This window comes from Bos javanicus, chromosome 11 (genome assembly GCF_032452875.1).
Source record: "Bos javanicus breed banteng chromosome 11, ARS-OSU_banteng_1.0, whole genome shotgun sequence".
NCBI lineage: Eukaryota > Metazoa > Chordata > Mammalia > Artiodactyla > Bovidae > Bos > Bos javanicus.
The window spans coordinates 73,852,992-73,871,143 of NC_083878.1; the positions used below are offsets into that span (position 1 = coordinate 73,852,992).

Genomic DNA, 18,152 nt, shown 5'->3' on the forward strand with positions numbered 1-18,152 from the left:
CAGCCAAAGCTTGTGCCAAGCTTTGTCACCAAGAGGTGACAGAGGTGGTCTCTGTCTTCAGAGACCACTTAAGATGGAAGGAACATCTTAAGTCTCTGGAACTGTCCAGGTAGAGCCCACAGATAGCAGGACCTCTCACCAGTGGCATGGGGTGACCCCTTGAATGAGGGTGACACTGAAAACTGTGTAGGGAGCGGTCTCTGACCTTGAGGCGAGGGGAGTTGGCAGACTGAAGGACCTGGATGCATTAGAGGACTTCTGGAAGGGAATCTCTTGGATGAAAGGTCAGCTCTATGTCCCAATGAGTTAGGTAACTGTTGCTGTGACCCTTGAAGGGCTGAAGCTAGTCGGGGCAGAGGGAAAAGAAGGACTGGTTTCAGCAGGGAGGGTGATGGATGCCTGGACAAGGGGGCACACTACGTCCTGGGCCAGGGAGCTCAGAGCGTTGTAATAAAGATGAAGCGCTGGGTGGAATGGGAGTACACTGTGGGAGATGACTGGTGTGGGTACAGGCAGAAGAGGGGAGGCGAGTGAGGGGGCCAAGCCTAGTGGTGGCAGTTGGGAGAGTAAGGGTTGGGAGAGTGGGAGTTGTGGTGCTGATGTAAGTAGACAGAGATGCCCCAAGTCAGAAACCTGGAGCCCTGGGAACTCTATGGGAAATGAGACCAACCCTCCTGGCAACGGGGTGAGTAAGCACGAGGGTGGAGTGTAGGTGTGTGCACGGAATCTTAGAGCTGGAAGGGATCTTCAATGTCATTTAGTTCCACCTCCCAGCCAAGGAATCTCTCAGTCTTCCACTGACCAACTGAGGGCACTCAACTCTACTTGGACACCTCAAGGTACGGGGAGCTCACTTCCTTCAAGGGAGGCTCAACCAATAGAGGTGCTCGAGCCTCCAAGACGGCCTGGATAGGCCCGGCGCCCCGACCTTGGCCCTGTTGAATGGACTGGCCTCCACTCGGCGGCGGCACCTGGCGGGGGTGGCGGGTGGCGTGGGGGTTGCGACGCGGATGGGCCGGCGCTGCTGTCCCCAGCCCCAGTGCTGAGGCAGGCAGAGTGCAGTGGGCTCTGGTGGAGGTCGGGAGAACTGCAGGGCGAAGGCCGCCGGGGGCTCCGTGGGCTGCCGGGGGGAGGCACTTGACACCGGCCGCGGGAGAGGAGGGGCCGCTGTCCCTGCGGCCAGTGCTGGATGCGGGGACCCAGCGCAGAGGCAGCGCCAGGTAGCGGGGCGCCCCGCGCAGAGTCGGGGTGGTGGTGGTGAGGGCTACCGCAGGCCCCCGGCGGAGTGGCCGGGAGAGCGGCCGAGGCGGGGTGCCCGGGCCCTGCGCAGGGTCGGGGCGCTGCGGGGTCCGGCTCTCCGAACTGCAGCGTGCGGGGACCCCCAGCGGGGACGTAGGGGCCGGGAAGTCGGGCCGAGGGCGCTAGGACCGGCCGCGCGCCCAGGCCGCTCCCGCCGCGGCGCCCCGGGGCCCCCAAGTCGGCGCTGCCTCGCGGGCCGGCTCCGCAGCGCCGGGGCCCGGGCCAGCGCGGCCGCGGGGGGCGAGCAGCGGGCGGAGGCCTGGGCCCGCGGGCGGCCGGAGGGAGGGAAGGAGGAAGGCGGAGAGAAGGGGTGGGAGGGGGGGGACCCGGCGGAGGAGGCGGAGAGAGGGAGCGCGACAGCGAGCGGAGGGAGGGAGCGAGCGAGCGAGGCAGGCAGGCGGGCCGGGAGGGAGGGAGGGAGGGCGCGCGGGCGGCGGCGGCGGCGGCGGCGAGAGCAGAGGACGAGCCGGGACGCGGCGCCGCGGCACTAGGGCGCGCAGCCGGGCCGGCCCGACCCCACCGGCCACACGGTAATGAGCGCCGCTGCTGGCGGCCCGGGAGGCCGGCCCGGAGGCGGGCGGGGAGGAGGGTAGCCGGGCGGGGGGCACGGTGGCGGGCAGTGCCCGGCTCGGGGCACGCTCCCGGACCCCCGCAACTCGGCGCCGGGCGCTCGCGGGGCTAGGGCTGCGGGCGGCGACGGCGGGCCGGGCTGGCCAGGGCGGCGCGGGGGATTGGAGGGTTTGTTTATGTCCCCGCGGGCGCGCCAGGCGCCCCCTCCCGTCCCGCCCGCTCCCGGCGCGGAGCCCCCTCCGCGCCCCCGCCCGGCTCCGGGCTCAAGTTCAAGTCTATACAATGCCGCCGGGGGCCCCCCTCCGCCGCCGGCCTCAGCCTCGGTGCCCGGCTAGGCGCTGCCGCAGGGGCCCCGGCCTGGCCGCCCCCGCCTTCCGGGCCGTGCCTGCCCCCGCCCCGGGGCCCAGCCTGGGGCCTGCGGCCGGGGCGCTGGAGGGCGCGGACCCCGACCCGGAATAATCGGCTCCCGCCGCGGCCCGCAGGGAGCGGGGGAGGGGGGCGGGGGCCGGGCCCCGCGCAGGCTCCGCGGCGGCGGCAGAAAATGGCAGCCTGGCACGACCCGGCCCCCCGCCCCTCCCCCCCGGCTCCCGGCCCTCCTCGGCCCGGCGGGGCGGGGGGACCCGGGAGGCCCCCGGGGGGCGGGCCGAGGGGTGATCGGGGGGCCGGGCCGGGGAGCGCTGCGCAGCGATCTTCCTCCGGCCACCTGTGGCTGGGGGTGCGGGGTGCCAGCGGATCTGGGAGGGGCGGCGGGGGTGGGGAGAGTGCCAGTTGGGGGGCACACCTCTCCGCTGAGAGTCGAGCGGCGCGCGCGCGGGGCGGGGGGGCGGACGTCGTGCCTGGCTCCTCCCTGCCCCCGCCGCGGGCCGTGGGAGCCGGGGCGGCGGCGGCGGTGGCGGTGGCGGTGGCGGTGGCGGCGCCGCAGTGTGGGGGCGGGGCGGGGGCGGGCGAAGATCCCGGACCCGGGCCGCGGGGACCGGAAAACGCAGGGGGGTGGTAGCCTCGGGGCCGGGGCCCGGGGCGTTGCGGGCGGGGGCGCCCAGGGTCGCCCCCTGCAGCAGCACCCACCCGCCTGCACACACTCACACGCACGCGGACACACTCACGCACACGCACCCCCGCTGGGCCGGTGCAGACGTGTCCTTGAAAGCTTCGCATCTGCACGGTGAAGGACGAGGCCTCGCCGAAGCTGCGGCTCGGGGTCTTCGGCCCCTACGTCCCAGTGCCCCGGGAGACCCCAAGCTTCGGAGCCGCAGGCGGCTTCGGGCCGTGTCCCGCCCTCACCCCAGCTCCCCTCCCCCAGGCCGCCCTGCCCTCCCTCCCCCTCGGCTCCGAAGGGGCTGGCCGGAGTCCAGGGCCCGCCCCCGGCCTCCCCCAGCCCCCCATCGCTGGGGCCCGCGGCCCTCGGGCTGCCAAACTGCATTTCGCTTTCCTGGAGCCTCCCTTCTTGGGGCACCCACTCCCTTCCCTCTCCCCCCACCCCCCAGCCCCTGTTATTTCCCCCTTTTCTCTCCATCCCTTCCGTCCTTCCTTCTCTATACTGCAAAGCCAGTTGAGTAGGTGTTGGCGCCTTGGGTGGGGAGTGAGGGGCTCGCTGGTTCTCAGGGGCTCTCTTCCCCCTCGGGCTCGCGAAGGGGAGCCCCCTGTGGCTGCACCTTGACCCAAGATGGCGTCCTGCACCCAGCTGGGCAGCTCTGGCCTGCGTCAGGCAGGGAGGAAGGGCCCGGAGCCCCGAAGCTACACAACTCGCCCCCTCCCAAACCAGCAGGGACAGGACGCTGCCGGAGAGGAGCCCGCCGCCCTGTGACCCAGCTTGCCCCTCGCTGCCGTGCCCAGAGACTGCCATCAGCATCCCTGGGGGACTGTTCCGTCTTCATGTTTCAGCCCGGGCTGCCAGCGGCTGAACCAGGCCTCCTGGGCTGGCGGGCTGTGAAGGGATCCTGGGATCAGGTGCTGCTACGCTGTGCCTGCTCCCTCCCGGCAGATGTGACAGCTGCAGCCGAGGGAGCTTTTCTCCTTGGGCGATGCTTGGAGTGCTAGGACTGGCCTGTGGGATTTGAGGAGCCCAGCTGTCAGGCGGACCCTCCTTGGGCCATCCCCTGTGCTGGCAGGGCCCGGTCTCCTGGTTGGTTTCCTGAGCTGCCTGGGTTAGGAGGTTTGGGTTGTTAGGAGTTCTTGTTAGGTTTCTGGGACAAGGTGGTCCCCTTCTGCCTCCAGGTCCCAGTGAGGCCCTGGTTGGGCTGTTTGACAGGCAACTCTGTGAAAAGTGTGAGTCTTGTGTGCATGTGTGTGCATGTGTGCACATGTGCCGCACGCAGGCAGGGGCCCAGGCAAACCTGTGCAGCGGGTCTGGCACCTGCCCGCCTCCCTTCCCCGGGCCCCACTCCTCTGGGCCCTGGCTTCCTTTCCAGCCTCTTGTCCAGGTCCTTGGGCCTGTCTTCAGCTCCTCATCAAATGCACAGTTCCTGGCCCGGATGGACCGAGGCTCTCCTTGTCCTCCTTCCCAGGCTCATGGACCCGCAATAGGAAACCAGCCTTCAAAAAGGTGAATTCCTTCTCGAATTCAAGGAGTGTCAGTTTCACTGTGCAAGGGCTCCTCCCCTCCTCCCCCCACCCCCTAAGCACTGGAGAAGCAGAGGACAACCACAGCCATGTGTCAGGGTGTCTGTGGACAAGATTCTTCTGTAGGGTGGGGGTTGGACTGCAGCTTGAAGGCCCATTCCAGCTTTTAAATTCTATGGCTCTGATTCCAGTGGTGTAGTTTCAGACCCAGGAAGAGGGGTGGGATGGTCTTATTTCTACCACACAGGGATAATCAGGAAGGACTTCTCAGGAGAGGAGGTCTGAGTGAGAGTGGGGCCTCCTGAAGGGTGGGCCTTTGAAGGGAGCTGGTGATGTGAAGGGTGGGGGGCCTTCAGGAAACAGGTCGGTCACATCTGACTCCACAAAGGATGTAAAAGTTTAGCCTCTGGTTAAGCCTTCACATGTGTGTGTCCTTTTGTAGGTTTACTTGGGCATTTATGTGTGTGTGCACAATTTCTGAGATTTCCTCCGAGTCCAGTTTGCAGTGAGCGTCTGAGTTCGTTGTAGATCTTCTTCAGGCTGAAACTCCAAACCTTCTCATCCTTTCTTGGTTTCTCTGGGGACCAGCCCCCATCCCAGAGCCCACCCAGAGTCACCTCATTAGAACAAGAGATGCTCCTAGTTTCATGCCAGTGGTCCTCTGAAAAAGCCTGCAAGGAAGACAGGAGAAGCTATAAAATCCTGGCCCGGGATGACCTGGCTGGGAAGAAGCAGGGCCAGAGCTGCCCTCTGGGGAGCTTAGACTGCCTCCTGCTCCAGGTCTCCTGGTCTCCTACACTCCGTGTCAGTGTCGCCTCTTGGTTCATAGTCTCCACGGGACAGGACTCTTGCCCTGGCCACCTCTGGGTCCCCTTGGTCATTTTGTGGGGCTTCCAAGGTGTCTTCTGGATAGTGAGGAAACTTGCTGCACATCTGTGTTTACATCCTCGGCCTCTCCCTAGCTGCACGGTTGGTGGCCGGGCTGTCTTCATCTTGCTTCTGCTCCGCCTTCCCCAAACAGTCACTGCCTACTTAGGCTCCTTAGGCTCAAGCCCCCCTGAAAAACAGATTCTTTTTCAGCATGAGCCAGGACTCCATCAAGGCTCCTGTTTTTTTGGGAGCCAGATAGAAAGGGGACTCTGAGAGCAGTGTTGCCAGCTCTCTAATGGGTGAGTTAAAAATAGACCACCCTCTCCCCATCCTCTGCCTGAAATGTTACCATTAGAATCCAAGCCCTAGAATTTAGGGTTGAAAGACAACTTGAAGCTCTGGGAGCACTTGGGCTGGGTTGGGGGCTATTTGGGTGTGGAGCCAGGCCCGGCTTCTTCCAGGGTTGGCAGCACTATCCAGAGCCTGAGGCCAGAAGGGCCAACTGCCTGCCCATCACATGCTCCCCTCCCTCAGCACTTCCTGCCACCTTCTGCTCTCTTGATCCTGGGGTCCCTGTCTTGGTGCCTGGGTCCCCTTGCCCGGTCCCATGCCCCACTGATAGTTAAGTGTCTCTGGCCTTCCGCTTGGAAAGAGGCAACAGTCAGGACCGAGGAATGGCCTGTAGAAATTTTTTCCATTTCCCTTTTGGTGTTTTGTGGAGAGTAGTGTGCTTGGGGGACGGGGAAGCCTGGTGGGCTACCGTCTATGGGGTTGCACAGAGTTGGACACGACTGAAGCGACTTAGCAGCAGCAGCAGTAGCAGCAGTGTGCTTGGAAGCCGGGCATCTCTGTGGGCCTGTGTGCTTTGCTGCTGCTGAGCAGGGCTTTAATAGTAAACCAAAGCTGCCAGATTCCTTTCCACTCAAATCTTAAAGGCTCATTTTCAGGCATTTCTCTCTTTGATTCTTTTCCCTTAAAAAACAAACAAACAAACAAACAACCTACTAGATCTGAGATCCATGCAGTGTCAGAGATTTGCATGTGTGTCCCTTGGCTAAGTGTGTGGGCAAGACAGGGTGTGGTGCACGTGTGTCTCTGCATATTTCTGTGTACGCGGTGTGCAGCTGCGTGGGGACAGAGACTTGCTTTGACATGAGCCTGTCTGAGGCAGCCCAAGTGAGGGCCCTGGAGTCGGAGGGAGCTGCATTCAGCTTCCAGCTGTGGGATCTGGGACAAGCGCAATTTCTTCGACCCTCCGTTTCCTCACCTGTGACGTGGAAATGAGACCAGGCTCTATGCACATGTTGTTGGAAGTATAAAACGAGTTAATGCCCATCGCCCTTGGCAGAGTGCAGGCGCTCAGCATGAGTATCGTCATCATCAGGTAGTTCGAGTGGCTTGGTGCTGCAGGAAGTGCTCTGGAAGTTTTGACCGCTTTCCCCCCTCTGTGTGCAAAATCTTGGACAGATGAGGAAAGTGCTGATTCTGATTGAAATGTCTTCAGAGGAGGGAGGCTCCGCAGCGCCATTTGGCAATCCTTCCAAAGTTTAGCAGATCACAGTCAACAGGTTCTCTTTGTGTCCACCTACAATCCCTCACGCCAGTTTCAGCTCTTTATTCGGATTCTATACCAAGTGCAGCCTGTTTACTTCCGTATACCAGAGACTTGCTGAGCATATCCTGTGGACCAGACCCTGTGCTGAGCTTTGAGAGGGTACATGGTGAGTTTAGGGTGTGCCCAGGTAATTAATGGCCACAGATCAAGGTCGAGGGAGAGGGAGACACAAAATGCTCGAAGGACAGTGAGGTGACAACCAACTGGAGAGATCAGGGAAGACTTCTTAGAGGAGGTGGCACCTGTGGTGAGCCTGAGAGCACAGAGATGGGGCTTCCTGACCAAGGAGAGGAAGCCAGGCTGCATGGGATAAGGTGGCTGGAGTGTGGCGGAGACTCTGGGGCAGTGAGTGGGGCCTCCGTGTGCTGGAAGCCAGCCTGAGGCCCCATGCAGTTTTGAGAGGAGTGGGCCTCTGTGCCCTGTAGCTCCGGTGTGCCCCTTGGGGACTCACTTTGAATTTCCCTGCTTGTGGTGGCTCTGGGGGGTGGTAGGGGAGAAGAGAGGGAGGGAGAAGAAAGGGAGGGAGGGGAAGGGGCCAGCTGGGCTCGTTTGGTGTAGGATCTTGATGATTCCTTTATGTTCTGTAGACTGAAGCTTAAGAGCTCAGACTCAGGGAAACAGAGCAGGGTTTAAATTACAGCAACGCCGGGGTGTCGCGGCAATTAAGGGGAACACCAGCGGGGCTGTGTCTCTGTCAGTGGTGGGAGCATGATGAGAATGGGCGGCAGGAGGGTCCCTGACCTGGCCTTCCAGAGGCATCCCCTGCCCCAGGTTGAGGCATTGCAGCACCCACATCATTCTTGTCAGGGGCCGAGAGCACAGGGAAGGGGAAGGGGGGGCCGCAGACCCTGACTGCCCTGCCATCTCGCCTCCCTCCTCCACATGCAGCAGAACTGAGCCCCCACCTGGAGGAGAGATGCCCCCAGGTGTGACTGGCAGCCCCAGCAAGGACAGCCAGGGCCCACCAGGCCACATCTCCCTTGCTGATCACATCGCAGCCCTGCTTGTCTGGAGGACAGAGACAGGGGGAGGAGGTGTGGGCGCCCGGGGCTTTCCTAGCCAAATCCCAGCAGGGAATGCAAATTTTTTTTTTCAAATGCAGCTCCGCATTGCCCATTCCCATCCTGCTCTGGTCCCCCCTGATCTCCAGGATTTCCCAGCCTTATTTACATCTATAAGCAGGTTCCTATTTTCTCTTTCCTGAGGTCATGGCCCTGCTCACTGTCATCCTTATTGATCTTCCCTCTCTGTTTCTGTTTCAAATGTCAAGGTCATCTTTAATTCTGAGCCAGTTGTTGGATGCTCCTTCTGGGTGCACAGAGGGCATGGAGGACCATCTCTAACAGCTCGTAATGGGACGGCTGGAACTTGGGTGTCCTGGCCACTAATCAGGTGCTCTTCCTGCTGTGCTGCTAGGTAGATGGCTCCTGGGGTCAGTGCAGAAGGTGTTCTAGACCTAATAGATCAGCTTGATCCTGGTGTGCCTGGTGCTTCTTACTTCAGAAGGTTAAAAGATGCTCAGAAGGGTGTTACGGGGTCAGATCTGTGGTTGACTGAGCTGTGAGTTGGATGTGGGCTCTGTCATGGTGAATGCCCAGGAACACCTGAGCTGGGAGGCTGGGAGCTTGCCTTCCCTCAGAGTTTCCCCAGAGGACCCAGGGAGGGGCAGGCAAGGGTGCTTGGACCCATGCCAGGCAACTGAGATCCTCCAGCAAAGCAGAACCTGTTGGCAAAGGGCTTCTTGAAAGCATGGTCCTGTGTGATTTATTTTGTAGACTCTGAAAGGGTACCTAAGTTAATGGATAAAAGGGAATCTAGTCAGATTCTCCCAAAGCCTTTGAAATGGGATACTCAGTGTGTCTATTGTGACATGTTGGATCTCCATGATACGGTGTAAGGTCACCCCCGCAAGCAGTGTGCAGAGTCTGATCTCATTTTTGTCAAGTTCCTTTAAAACGTATACCACTATGCACATGTATAGGCTAGCGCATGCTTAGAAAAAAGTCATTCTAGAAGGATCACCCAGCAAGCGTGTCAGCATTTTGGTTATACACTTTATACACTTTTGTAACCTTTGTGACAACGTAAAGGCACATGCATTCCTTTCTTAATGACCACAGCAAAAATAAAACCACACTTCTGAAGCTTCTGGATAAGAAGTTGAAAAAAATTTGAGTCACCCTTAGGCCTGAAGGGTGGGCCCTTTTATAATGGATGTGAAACTGGCTTGGAGAGTGACAGCAAAGGGTGGAGCTACTCAGGTACTTGTATTTTCTGGGAAGGTTGCAGGGAGATTTATTGCAGACCCTGAGGTCTCCAAGCGAAGGCCTGGACTGGCTGGGGTTGGGTGAGAGCAGGAAAACAGGTAGCTGGCAGCACCCCAGTTCACGTTGGGGCTGCAGACCAAGTTCACATTAGAGGGTAGGGATGGGAAGCTCTCAGATCTGACCAGGATGACAAGTTAATCATCGAGGATCTTCAGTCTGGTTGCTCTTGTGACCCAAATGGTCCCGGTGTGGACCTCAGGTGACCCAGCCCTGGCGTAGCCTGGGGAGCCACATGCAGGGAGGACAAGATGGCGCTTCAGGAGGCCCTGCCAGGGGCAGAGGGGAGGCCTGGGAAACTCATCTGGCATGTGGGCTCAAGCTGTGTCCGACTCTGATCTGGAGGCCCAGGAGCAGGTGGCAGTGACCCAGGTGACAGGGTGGAGAGGTGAGGAGGGGCGGATACAAATTCCTCTGCTGGTTGCTTGGCAACAGCGCCCACCTCCCCCTTCCACAATCGGATCGCCTAGCCCCGGGCCATGGGTGCCAACTTGGAGCATGCTTTGCCCCCTGAGACTGGAGAAAGGGTATGTGGACTTCTCCAGCCCCGCCCCACCCCATCTCTGGAGTGAGGCTGGAAGATAAATAAAAGGACCATTAGCATCAGCATGGAAGCAAACCGGTCCCTCTGTGGACCGCCCCTTGTCCCAGGTTGCCAGGAGACAGATGTGCAGGGCACAGAAGTGACCAGAGGGTGGGCAGACCTTGATTTGCATCTCACCCTGCTACTCCTATGGTAACTGAGAGACCTAGAGGTCTCTGAGCTGGGTGCTTCATCTGTGAATCAGGGATAAGAGGAGCATCTGCCTCTTACTGGTATTGCTCGAATCTAATGAAATATTGATGATGACATCAACACTGCGCCTGGCGCATAGTAGGTACTCAGGTGGTGTGCATTCCTTTTCTGTTAGTTGGGTCATGACAGGGGTACATCTGGGGACTGGGCGAGATGACCCCTTCGAAGGCCCCCTTGTCTTCCAAGACCCCACACGTGTTGTCTGTCATCTTCATCACCCCTGTGGGGTTGCAGGGCCTCTGTCTCCTCCTCTGTAAAGCCCAGATTTAGCTGGTTGATCTCCAGCCCTGGGCATCTCATCTCTGGGCCTTTAATTTTGATGTACTTTGGTCAGTTTCTTGAGACTCTGTGCCCACCAGGAACCAAGCAGGTTCCTCAAGCCCTGGGCCCTCTCCCTTCCTGCCCTCTGCTCTCTTTGGGTCCAGAGCAGGGACTGGCCTCTGCTCTGGTTGCTGGGCCCGCTGGCAGGGCCAGCTCTGCCCCCTGGCCCACAGGCATGGGAGGGTCTAGACCTCAGCCGGGCCTGGCAGCTGGCGCACAGCACTGCTTCCTAATGGTTTTATTAGCAGCAACAATGTGGTGCTTGTTGCCATCCTTCCCAGGCCTGTGGTTCCCAGCCCAACTAGCGGTGGCCTGAGGGCCTGCCTGGTACTGGCAGCTCAGCTGGGAAGCCCAGTGGGGCAGGGCAGTCGCCTCTGCGTTTTCTTTGGTCAACACCCTCTGTGTAGCCTGGACTCTGAGATGGCATGGTGAGAGACTGGGGCCCCGACTCGACAGGCCTGGCAGCTCTTAAGTTTTCTCTCCAGAGGCTCCTTGTTTCAGATCCACAAATAACGTTTATTTATTAATTTACTAAAGACCTACTATGTGTCAGGCACTGGCTACAAAAATATAAAGAGGACTAAGCCGGTCCTCAGGGTGTCTGCAGTGGAGGCGAGAGTCTGGCAAGGTGACCATTACGTCATAGGTGGGTGGAGAGAGCTCTGCGGCGTGTGCCCAGGGCATTCCATGAGCTCAGAGAAGGGACATCTCAGGCAAGTGGGGAGGGAAGATCCGAGAAAGGTTTCTTAAGGAGATGAGGCTGGAGCTCAGTCTTGAAGAGTGGGCAGCAGTTAGCCGAGTGGTTCAGGGCATTTTCTCCCCTGGTGCGGCAAGAGTGAAGGGTGATGGGAACCATGGGATGTGAGGCTGGGAGGGCTGAACAGAGCTGGACAGAAGTCTGGGATGTCACCCATCAATAAGCATTGGGCTTGGAGTACCATGCCCGTGTTTGTGTATCAGAAAGATGGTCCAGGGGCATCAGGGAGGAGAAATTGGGCAGCTGAGGCTGGGGACAGATTGCCCAGGCAGAAGGCTGGTGCAGGAGTCCAGGGGAGCAGCAGCGCAGGCGCAGAGGAGGAGGAGGGCTGTTCTGTGAGGCATTTAGGTGGGAGTGGCTGGATGATGGAGAGGGTGAGGGAGCTGGCTCAGCCAGCCTGGTGGGCGGGGCGGGGGTGCCATCCATTGAGAGGGTGCAGGTGGAGGGAGTCTAGGAGAGATCTAGGAGTGCTTCCCATGGGAGGCGGGGCTGGAGTTGGGACTTGAGGGCGGTGCTTAGGATTTTTACGCTGCTGGAGCCTGGGCTGAGCCAGGAAGGTGAGAGAGGCCTGGGTGTGGGGGGGCCCAGGGAGGTGCAGTGTCCAGCGGATGGATTAGAAAGGCAGGTGCGTTTTTCTCCGTAACTGGTAGCCATCCTTCTAGATTTTTGAGGATGGAAGAGACTTAACCAGGAGTTTGTACCACATGCACTGGGGATCCTGACGTTGGGGCCCTTGATCAGGGACTTTTGCTTCTCAGGAGCTCCCCCAAACGATGAGCCGCAAGGCCTAGACCCTGTTCTTCAACTCCCACTGCAGGACCTGGAGGGAGTTGTCATCACCCCCTGGAGTTGCAAAGTTGACATCCACCCTCCATTCAGAGGCAGGTCTGCCAAGGTAGGAGCGCAGAAGATGGTGTCTGCAGTGCTTGTAGTGTTTGTTTGCAGTGTCAGTAAGCAAACAGAAAAGAAACAAAAACTGTTTCTCTAAAATAGAAATACGAGTCTTTTGTGTATCCTAGGAAGAAGCTGTTTCTAAAGAGTGTGTAGAAAACGGCATGAGCCAGGTCAGCATCCCTGAACCTGGGCAGAGGCGAGAGGCGGCATGGCGTTGCGCCAGGGCCACCAGGGTTGGTGCTGGACAGGCAGGGGTTTCACCTCAGCCTTGCCACCTCCTAGCCGCGTCCCCCTCAGGTAGATCACTTAACTTCCCTTAGCCTCAGTTTTGCCGTCTGCAAAGTGGAAACCACCTTCCAGGCTTGTGGTGTTTGTTTCAAAAGCCCTGCTTCTTGCACTCAACTTGCATGCTTTGTTTCATGTATCTTTTAAAAGAATGCTCCTACAGTTGGCCTCACAGGTGCATAAGGATTGCAGTTCAGCCGTGCCTGGCCCCTGTCTGGCGCTCAGGAGGCACAACCCCTCGTCGCCTGTCTTACAGGCTGAGCCTCCTCTTGCTGTTCACCTCCCAAGAGGCCCAACCCCCAGTGGGTTTTGAGTTCCAGGTTCCTGGGAAGTTCCACTTAATCATGTTCCATTGACTCCCTTGTTCTGCAAACCTGGGTCACCCCAGTATATCTGAAGAGCGTCTCTTGAGCTCAGTGGGAATTAGTGGAGGGGAGGTGGAGGTCTGTGCAGAGTGGCTCCTGGCTGTGTGGAGAATAGAAGGCGAGGGTGGGAGAGGCTCTCACCCACTTGGGTCCTGGGTGGACTGTAGGGTGGGACCTTGCCCAGGACCTGGCTTCCTGTGCCTGGAAAAGGGCTGCAGGGCCTTGGGAGATGAGTTCGGGGTGACCTTGGCCTGGACAGTGAGGCCAGCTTCCCAGGAAGCAGGCACACGTGGTGGCCATTGGGCACACGTGGTGGCCTGTAACATGCAGCCACGCCCACGGGGAGAGTTTTGAAGCATCTGTGCCTTGCAGAGGAGGCTCTGGCGGGGGTGGGGGAAGGTGAGTTCTCAGCGGGGGCTCCTGTGGTAGTGATGTTGGCAAGAAGGCCAATCAGGCTGTCTCTGGCTGGGGATGGGGTGGGTGGGGACCACTGTCAATTCGAGGGTGGAAACCAGTGTTTCTCTGGTTAGTACAGACCTGCTCTTGCTTCCTTGTCACAGGGGGAGCGGGGCTTGTGTGGACCGAGGGTGTGGTGGTGTCATCACATGAAACGTACAGCATAATTAATCTAGCATACCCTTAATGGTATGCATAATTGTGCTGCCTGGTAATTAGGTGTAAATGGTAAGCAGTTCACATAAATGTTTTTGTAATTGGTATTAATTTTGCAGAGGCAAACTAAGTTTATGTGGTTTCCCTCTTCTTGCTCTGTTAGTTTTCTAGCACAGGCAATTCCTAGCTCTTGGAGGAATTCTATTGCAAATGTTTGTTTATAGGGCCGTGTTTTGTATTTTCTCTCAGAACAATGTTATGAATGGTTATGAGGTTCCCAAGCTGGTTTCCAAATGCCTCTTTGGCCCGCACTTTAGGTGAAATGTGTGCTGCATGTGTGGGGAGGCCTCGCTGGGAATCCTCCTGCTCCAGGTTCCCGGAGCCTGTGTGTGTGTGTGTGTGTGTGTGTGTGTGTGTGTTGTGTGCGCACGCTCACGAGCGCGCATACGTGTCTTTCTGCATGTGTCTGTGTGTGAGTGTGTGTCTCAGTGTGTGCCTGTGATGCCTCAGGTGATGGTGGCAGGTTAAGGGTGCTGGTAAAAATGTTATTTATTCTGGTTGCAAAGGCCTTTGCACTGGGGGATTAGGGGAAGCCTTGCAGCATTAGACGGGAGAGAGGACTCTGGGTCAGGCCACAGCAGCTGTGCAGGAGCCATTCTTGGGTGTGGTGTAAAGTAGGAGTCTAGGTTTCCTAAGGACACTTCACCGGCCTTACTCCCTAATTAATAACATTTTTTTTTAATGAATGTTTATTAAGTGCCTACCATGCTCCAGGTATCATGTTGAACATTCGATTCAGATTCTCTCATATCTTAAAACAGACTTAGGAGGCAGGGACTCTTATTCACCCAACTCTGCAGGTTAGTAAAGTGAGGCCCGCGTCTGCGTGGCAGAGGTTTGAGGTGGGTTCTGGCTGAGCCCTCTTAGGGCTGAGCTGCACCAGGGGTGGCTGTGCCACCCGGAATCCTGGGCTCTTCGTCCTCCCCCTGGCTCCCCACCCCGGCTCCTCTACAATTGGTTTGGTTTGGGTTGGGGCAGAAGGTAGGAGAAAGGAAACAAGGGAGCAGTGGGTGGTTCTGACAGCCGCAGACTCTCTTTCCCCCCTGCCCTGGGTGGGAAGGGGCCGTGCCCCAGCAGAGGCTCCCAGACCCTGAAGGCCCTCTGGGGGACCTCCTGGTTGGGGCCTGGAAGGAGTGTGACAAAGTGCAGGCGGGCAGGCATCCATCACATGGGTGGTGTGGGGAGAGAGTGGTCACAGGCAAGCTGGGGACCAGCCTCCAAGGGCCTGAGTACAGGGAGGCCAGCTCTCCCTACTTCCCATGGTTCACAGACACACTGACCCAGTTGCCTCCCGACCCCAGGTGCCCTGGACATCTGGGGCCTGTGGGGCCCATAAACCCCACAGCAGGCGTACGCCCTGGCCTAGGGCAGGTAGAGCAGGGGCCTTCTCGGTACAGTGCCTTGGGGAGCTCTGCCAAGCGACCCCTAGAGTGGGGGTTGTGGGGGGTCACTCGAGGCCCCGCAGCACTGTGCTGGATGTTGCAGCTGCCTAGGAGTGATTTCACACAGTCCTCTCGGCCTCAAGGGTCGCCCAGACCCGGGAGGATGGGAGGGGTGGGTGGCGGAAGCGCAAGGTGCAGGGCAGGACTCTAACCTCTTGTGCTTAGGAAAACACGCATATCCGTCTGCATGTGAGACGCTAAATGACCACACAACAAACTGATTAAAGACCCCTGGGTGGATGGTTGAGGAGAGGCGATAGTGGGTGGGGGTGCTGAGGGATGGAGGAAAAGGGGCCTGAGGGGGCTCTCTGGGAGGAGCCCGCCCTACCGCTCCCCTTGGAGGAGAGAACTATGTGAGTGTTGACACAAGTGTGTGGGAGCAGCGGATGTGAACCTGGGGCCTGGAATGATGGAGTCCACTAGGCAAGGTGGGGGCCAGGTCAGAGCGATAGGCTGAGGTCAAACTTGGTGAGCCAGCAGTGTAGACCAGACCCGAGTTTAGATTTTACGGTATATGAAAATCACTGGCATCAGAGAGTTTTTTAAAAATAATAGCTTTGTCAGGATATAATTCACAAATCATGTAGTTCACCTGTTTAAAGTGTGCGATTCGATGGTTTTTAGTACATTCACAGAGTTGGGCAACCATCACCACAATCAATTTCAGAACATTTTCATCAGGCATCATAGGTTTTGATTGAGGAAGCCATGTGTGGAGAATCTTTGCTGAGAGGCTGGGGTGGGAAGGAGAGACATCGCAGGTGGCGTTCCAAGATAACTGTCAAGGTCTAGACCTGTGGTTCCTAGGGGCCGGGAGGGCAGGCATGGGAATAGGCGCCTGAGGGTCAGGCACCTGAGGGTCAGGTGCCTGGTGCAGTGCGGGGATGGAAGGAGGAGGCAGGACCTCAGTTCTCCCTGGGGCGGGTTTTGGGTTTTGACAGCTGAGGGTAAGGTGCTGCCACTTCCACACAGAGAGCAGAGCCAGAGGGAACATGAAGCCTCTGGTTCTAGAAGAGTAGGATCTTAGGTAACTGCAAGTCATCTGGGTGGGGGTGTCCAGAGAATAAAGATGGAGTCCTTGCAGTAGGTCTGCGCTCACTGAAGGCCAGGGATCTCAGCAGAGGAGAATTTCAAGCACAGCTGGAGCTGAGTGTGACCTGAGGGGGTGCCCACTGTGCAGTAGTGGGAGCAAGACCCCAGCCAGCTCAGGAGACAGAGTGAAGGGGCCTGAGGGCCAAGAGCATAGAGCCAAGTTGGGAGAGAGAGCCAGAGAATCCCCTTGCTTGTGAACTTGCAGAAGCAGAGGTATCCTGTTCACCCAGGGCCCAGCCTGGCAATGACACTCAATAAATGATTGCTGAGTGAGTGCTTGAAGCCGAGAATGACTAGCTGGCAAGGAGGCTGAATTGAGCTCAAAGATGCCAAGGACGGAAAAAAGGCCCTTTGAGGCCGTGGGTGACTATATCTGTCAGGGTCAATTCAGGAGACAGAAACCACATAGTGATTTGAACAGGAAAGTTTTAATATAAAAACTTATTAACCATAACGGGATTGGAATATCAAAAGATTGACCAATAAGAAGTAAAGAGAACTGCAAAGGATACAGAAGTAGCATTTATGAGAACAGCCACTACACCTAAGGTGGCCACAGAGTGCCCAAGGTAGAGGCCTCCAGGGTTGAGAGCCTGACCGTGATGGAAAGGGCATGGCCCTGGCTCCCCAGATGACAGAAAAGTCACTGTGGTGCCATGTTGGCACTATTCGCTAGAAATTTGTGCTGCCTGTACCACCCCCCCCCGCCCACTTCCCCACCCCACCCCCACCCCCACCCCCCATTCCCAGAACTCAATGGAAATCCATCCTTTTGGGTCCCAAGGAAAGTTGTTCATGAGGAATTATCTTGCTGGAGGTACAGTGCTGCTAAACTACCCCAGAGGAGAACTGAGTAAAGCTGCTGGCTGTTCTTGACTGTGAAACACTGCTACAGCCAAAGTGCTGGAGCAGTGCCTTGGCTGCTGGAGCCGGGCACCGGAGAAGCTGTGATGGGACAGGACTGGGCACTAGGGAAGGCCCGGGGCAATAGGATCTGGCTGCTGGAGAAGTTGTATACAGTGCAGGAGTCCTCCACGAGAGCACTCTGGCTCTGGGAGAGAAAGCACCTCCTCCTCCAGTGTTTCTGCAGTGCCCTCTGCTGTTGGGGTTTGATGTCAGGCTAGCTAGCAGAGGGGACTTATTTAAAGGGCCTTGCTGCATCTTCACAGAGCAGGCAATGAAGGGTGAATCAAGTCGCTGGCACAGTCTGCTGCTTCAGCTGCACAGCTTCCAGTGGCTTCCTTTTTACACCCATGTGACTCCCCTACAACAACAGAATAGTTGTATCTCTACTTATCAAAGCAGCTCTCCTGCTTCCTGTTCTCACCCTGTCTTCCAAACAGGGAGTCCCAGCACTAATTGTCTCAATCACTGTCCGCATGAATAATGCCTCATATTCAATCACAGTCTCCCTGAATATTCTGTTACCTAAAGACTAGACTGTAATTCGCAACTGAATTAACTAAATAAACTAAATTAACTTCCAACAACTTGTTTATAAAATAATGAAAAGATGGCTGGAAAAAAAAGAAAAATAGTTACCATGTACAAACAAACACATGTCTCTATCAAGTAAATAGAAAATATGCAAAACTGCCAGAGTTCTCATTTTTGTATTTGTTCACAAGACCACGTTTGCTATCCAGCTTCCTTCTCCCGTTTCTCATCTTCAAGTTCTCTGCACTCTGCTGGGACTTCAGCAGGGCCAGCTTTTACCTGGTGGAGTGACCCAAAACCCTTGATTCTTGAAGGAATCTGAATCCTTGGTCCTCGGTCTTCCTTGGCCCCCCACCCCCCTGCCCTTTTTTTTGGTTCCTACAGTTTTTCATTAACCCTTACTTTTGGTTATGGAAGTTCTAAGAGGTACCTGAGAGAATCCGCTAGTTCCAGAGATTATCTTCCTGGCTTCTATTGTGTCCAGCAACCCAATTTCTCCTTGGTAACTGGGATTAGTCACTCCAGCCCATGAAATAACTCCTTTTTGTCTGTTGATTCAGCAATATAAGGGGCTCCCCCAAAAGTCAATGACTTGTGTTCCAGTGCAATTATTGCAGTATCCTCTTGGGGGGCAACGCTCAGAGCCCCTGGACCCTTTCAGAGATATGGGGGTGAAGTGGGGGCCAGATGCAGGGATCACGGGGAGAGTAAGTGAAGAGCCTCTGGAGCTGGCAGTTGTGAACTCTTCTATAGAGAAGGCTGGAAAAGCGGAAATCACACAGGTGTGGACTGTGGGGCACTTCGGGGTGGGAAGGGGTGGGGACAGAATCAGATCCAGGCTTGTGGCTTTCCAG

General features: G+C 57.5%; 1 protein-coding gene across 8 annotated transcripts in view; it reads left to right on the forward strand.

Moving 5' to 3' along the window:
* Positions 1-1,132: 1,132 nt before the first annotated feature.
* The window catches only part of DNMT3A (DNA methyltransferase 3 alpha), a 102,334-nt gene continuing 85,314 nt past the window's right edge, over positions 1,133-18,152 (forward strand). For 5 of the 8 annotated variants that reach the window (XR_009739503.1, XM_061433098.1, XM_061433096.1 and 2 more), the window contains exon 1: positions 1,742-1,829. The gene's annotated coding sequence lies outside the window, so the exon portion shown is untranslated. Of the gene's footprint in view, positions 1,221-1,741; positions 1,830-2,843; positions 4,412-18,152 lie in introns of those variants that run through there. The other 3 variants (XM_061433099.1, XM_061433095.1, XM_061433094.1) reach the window with 2 other exon arrangements.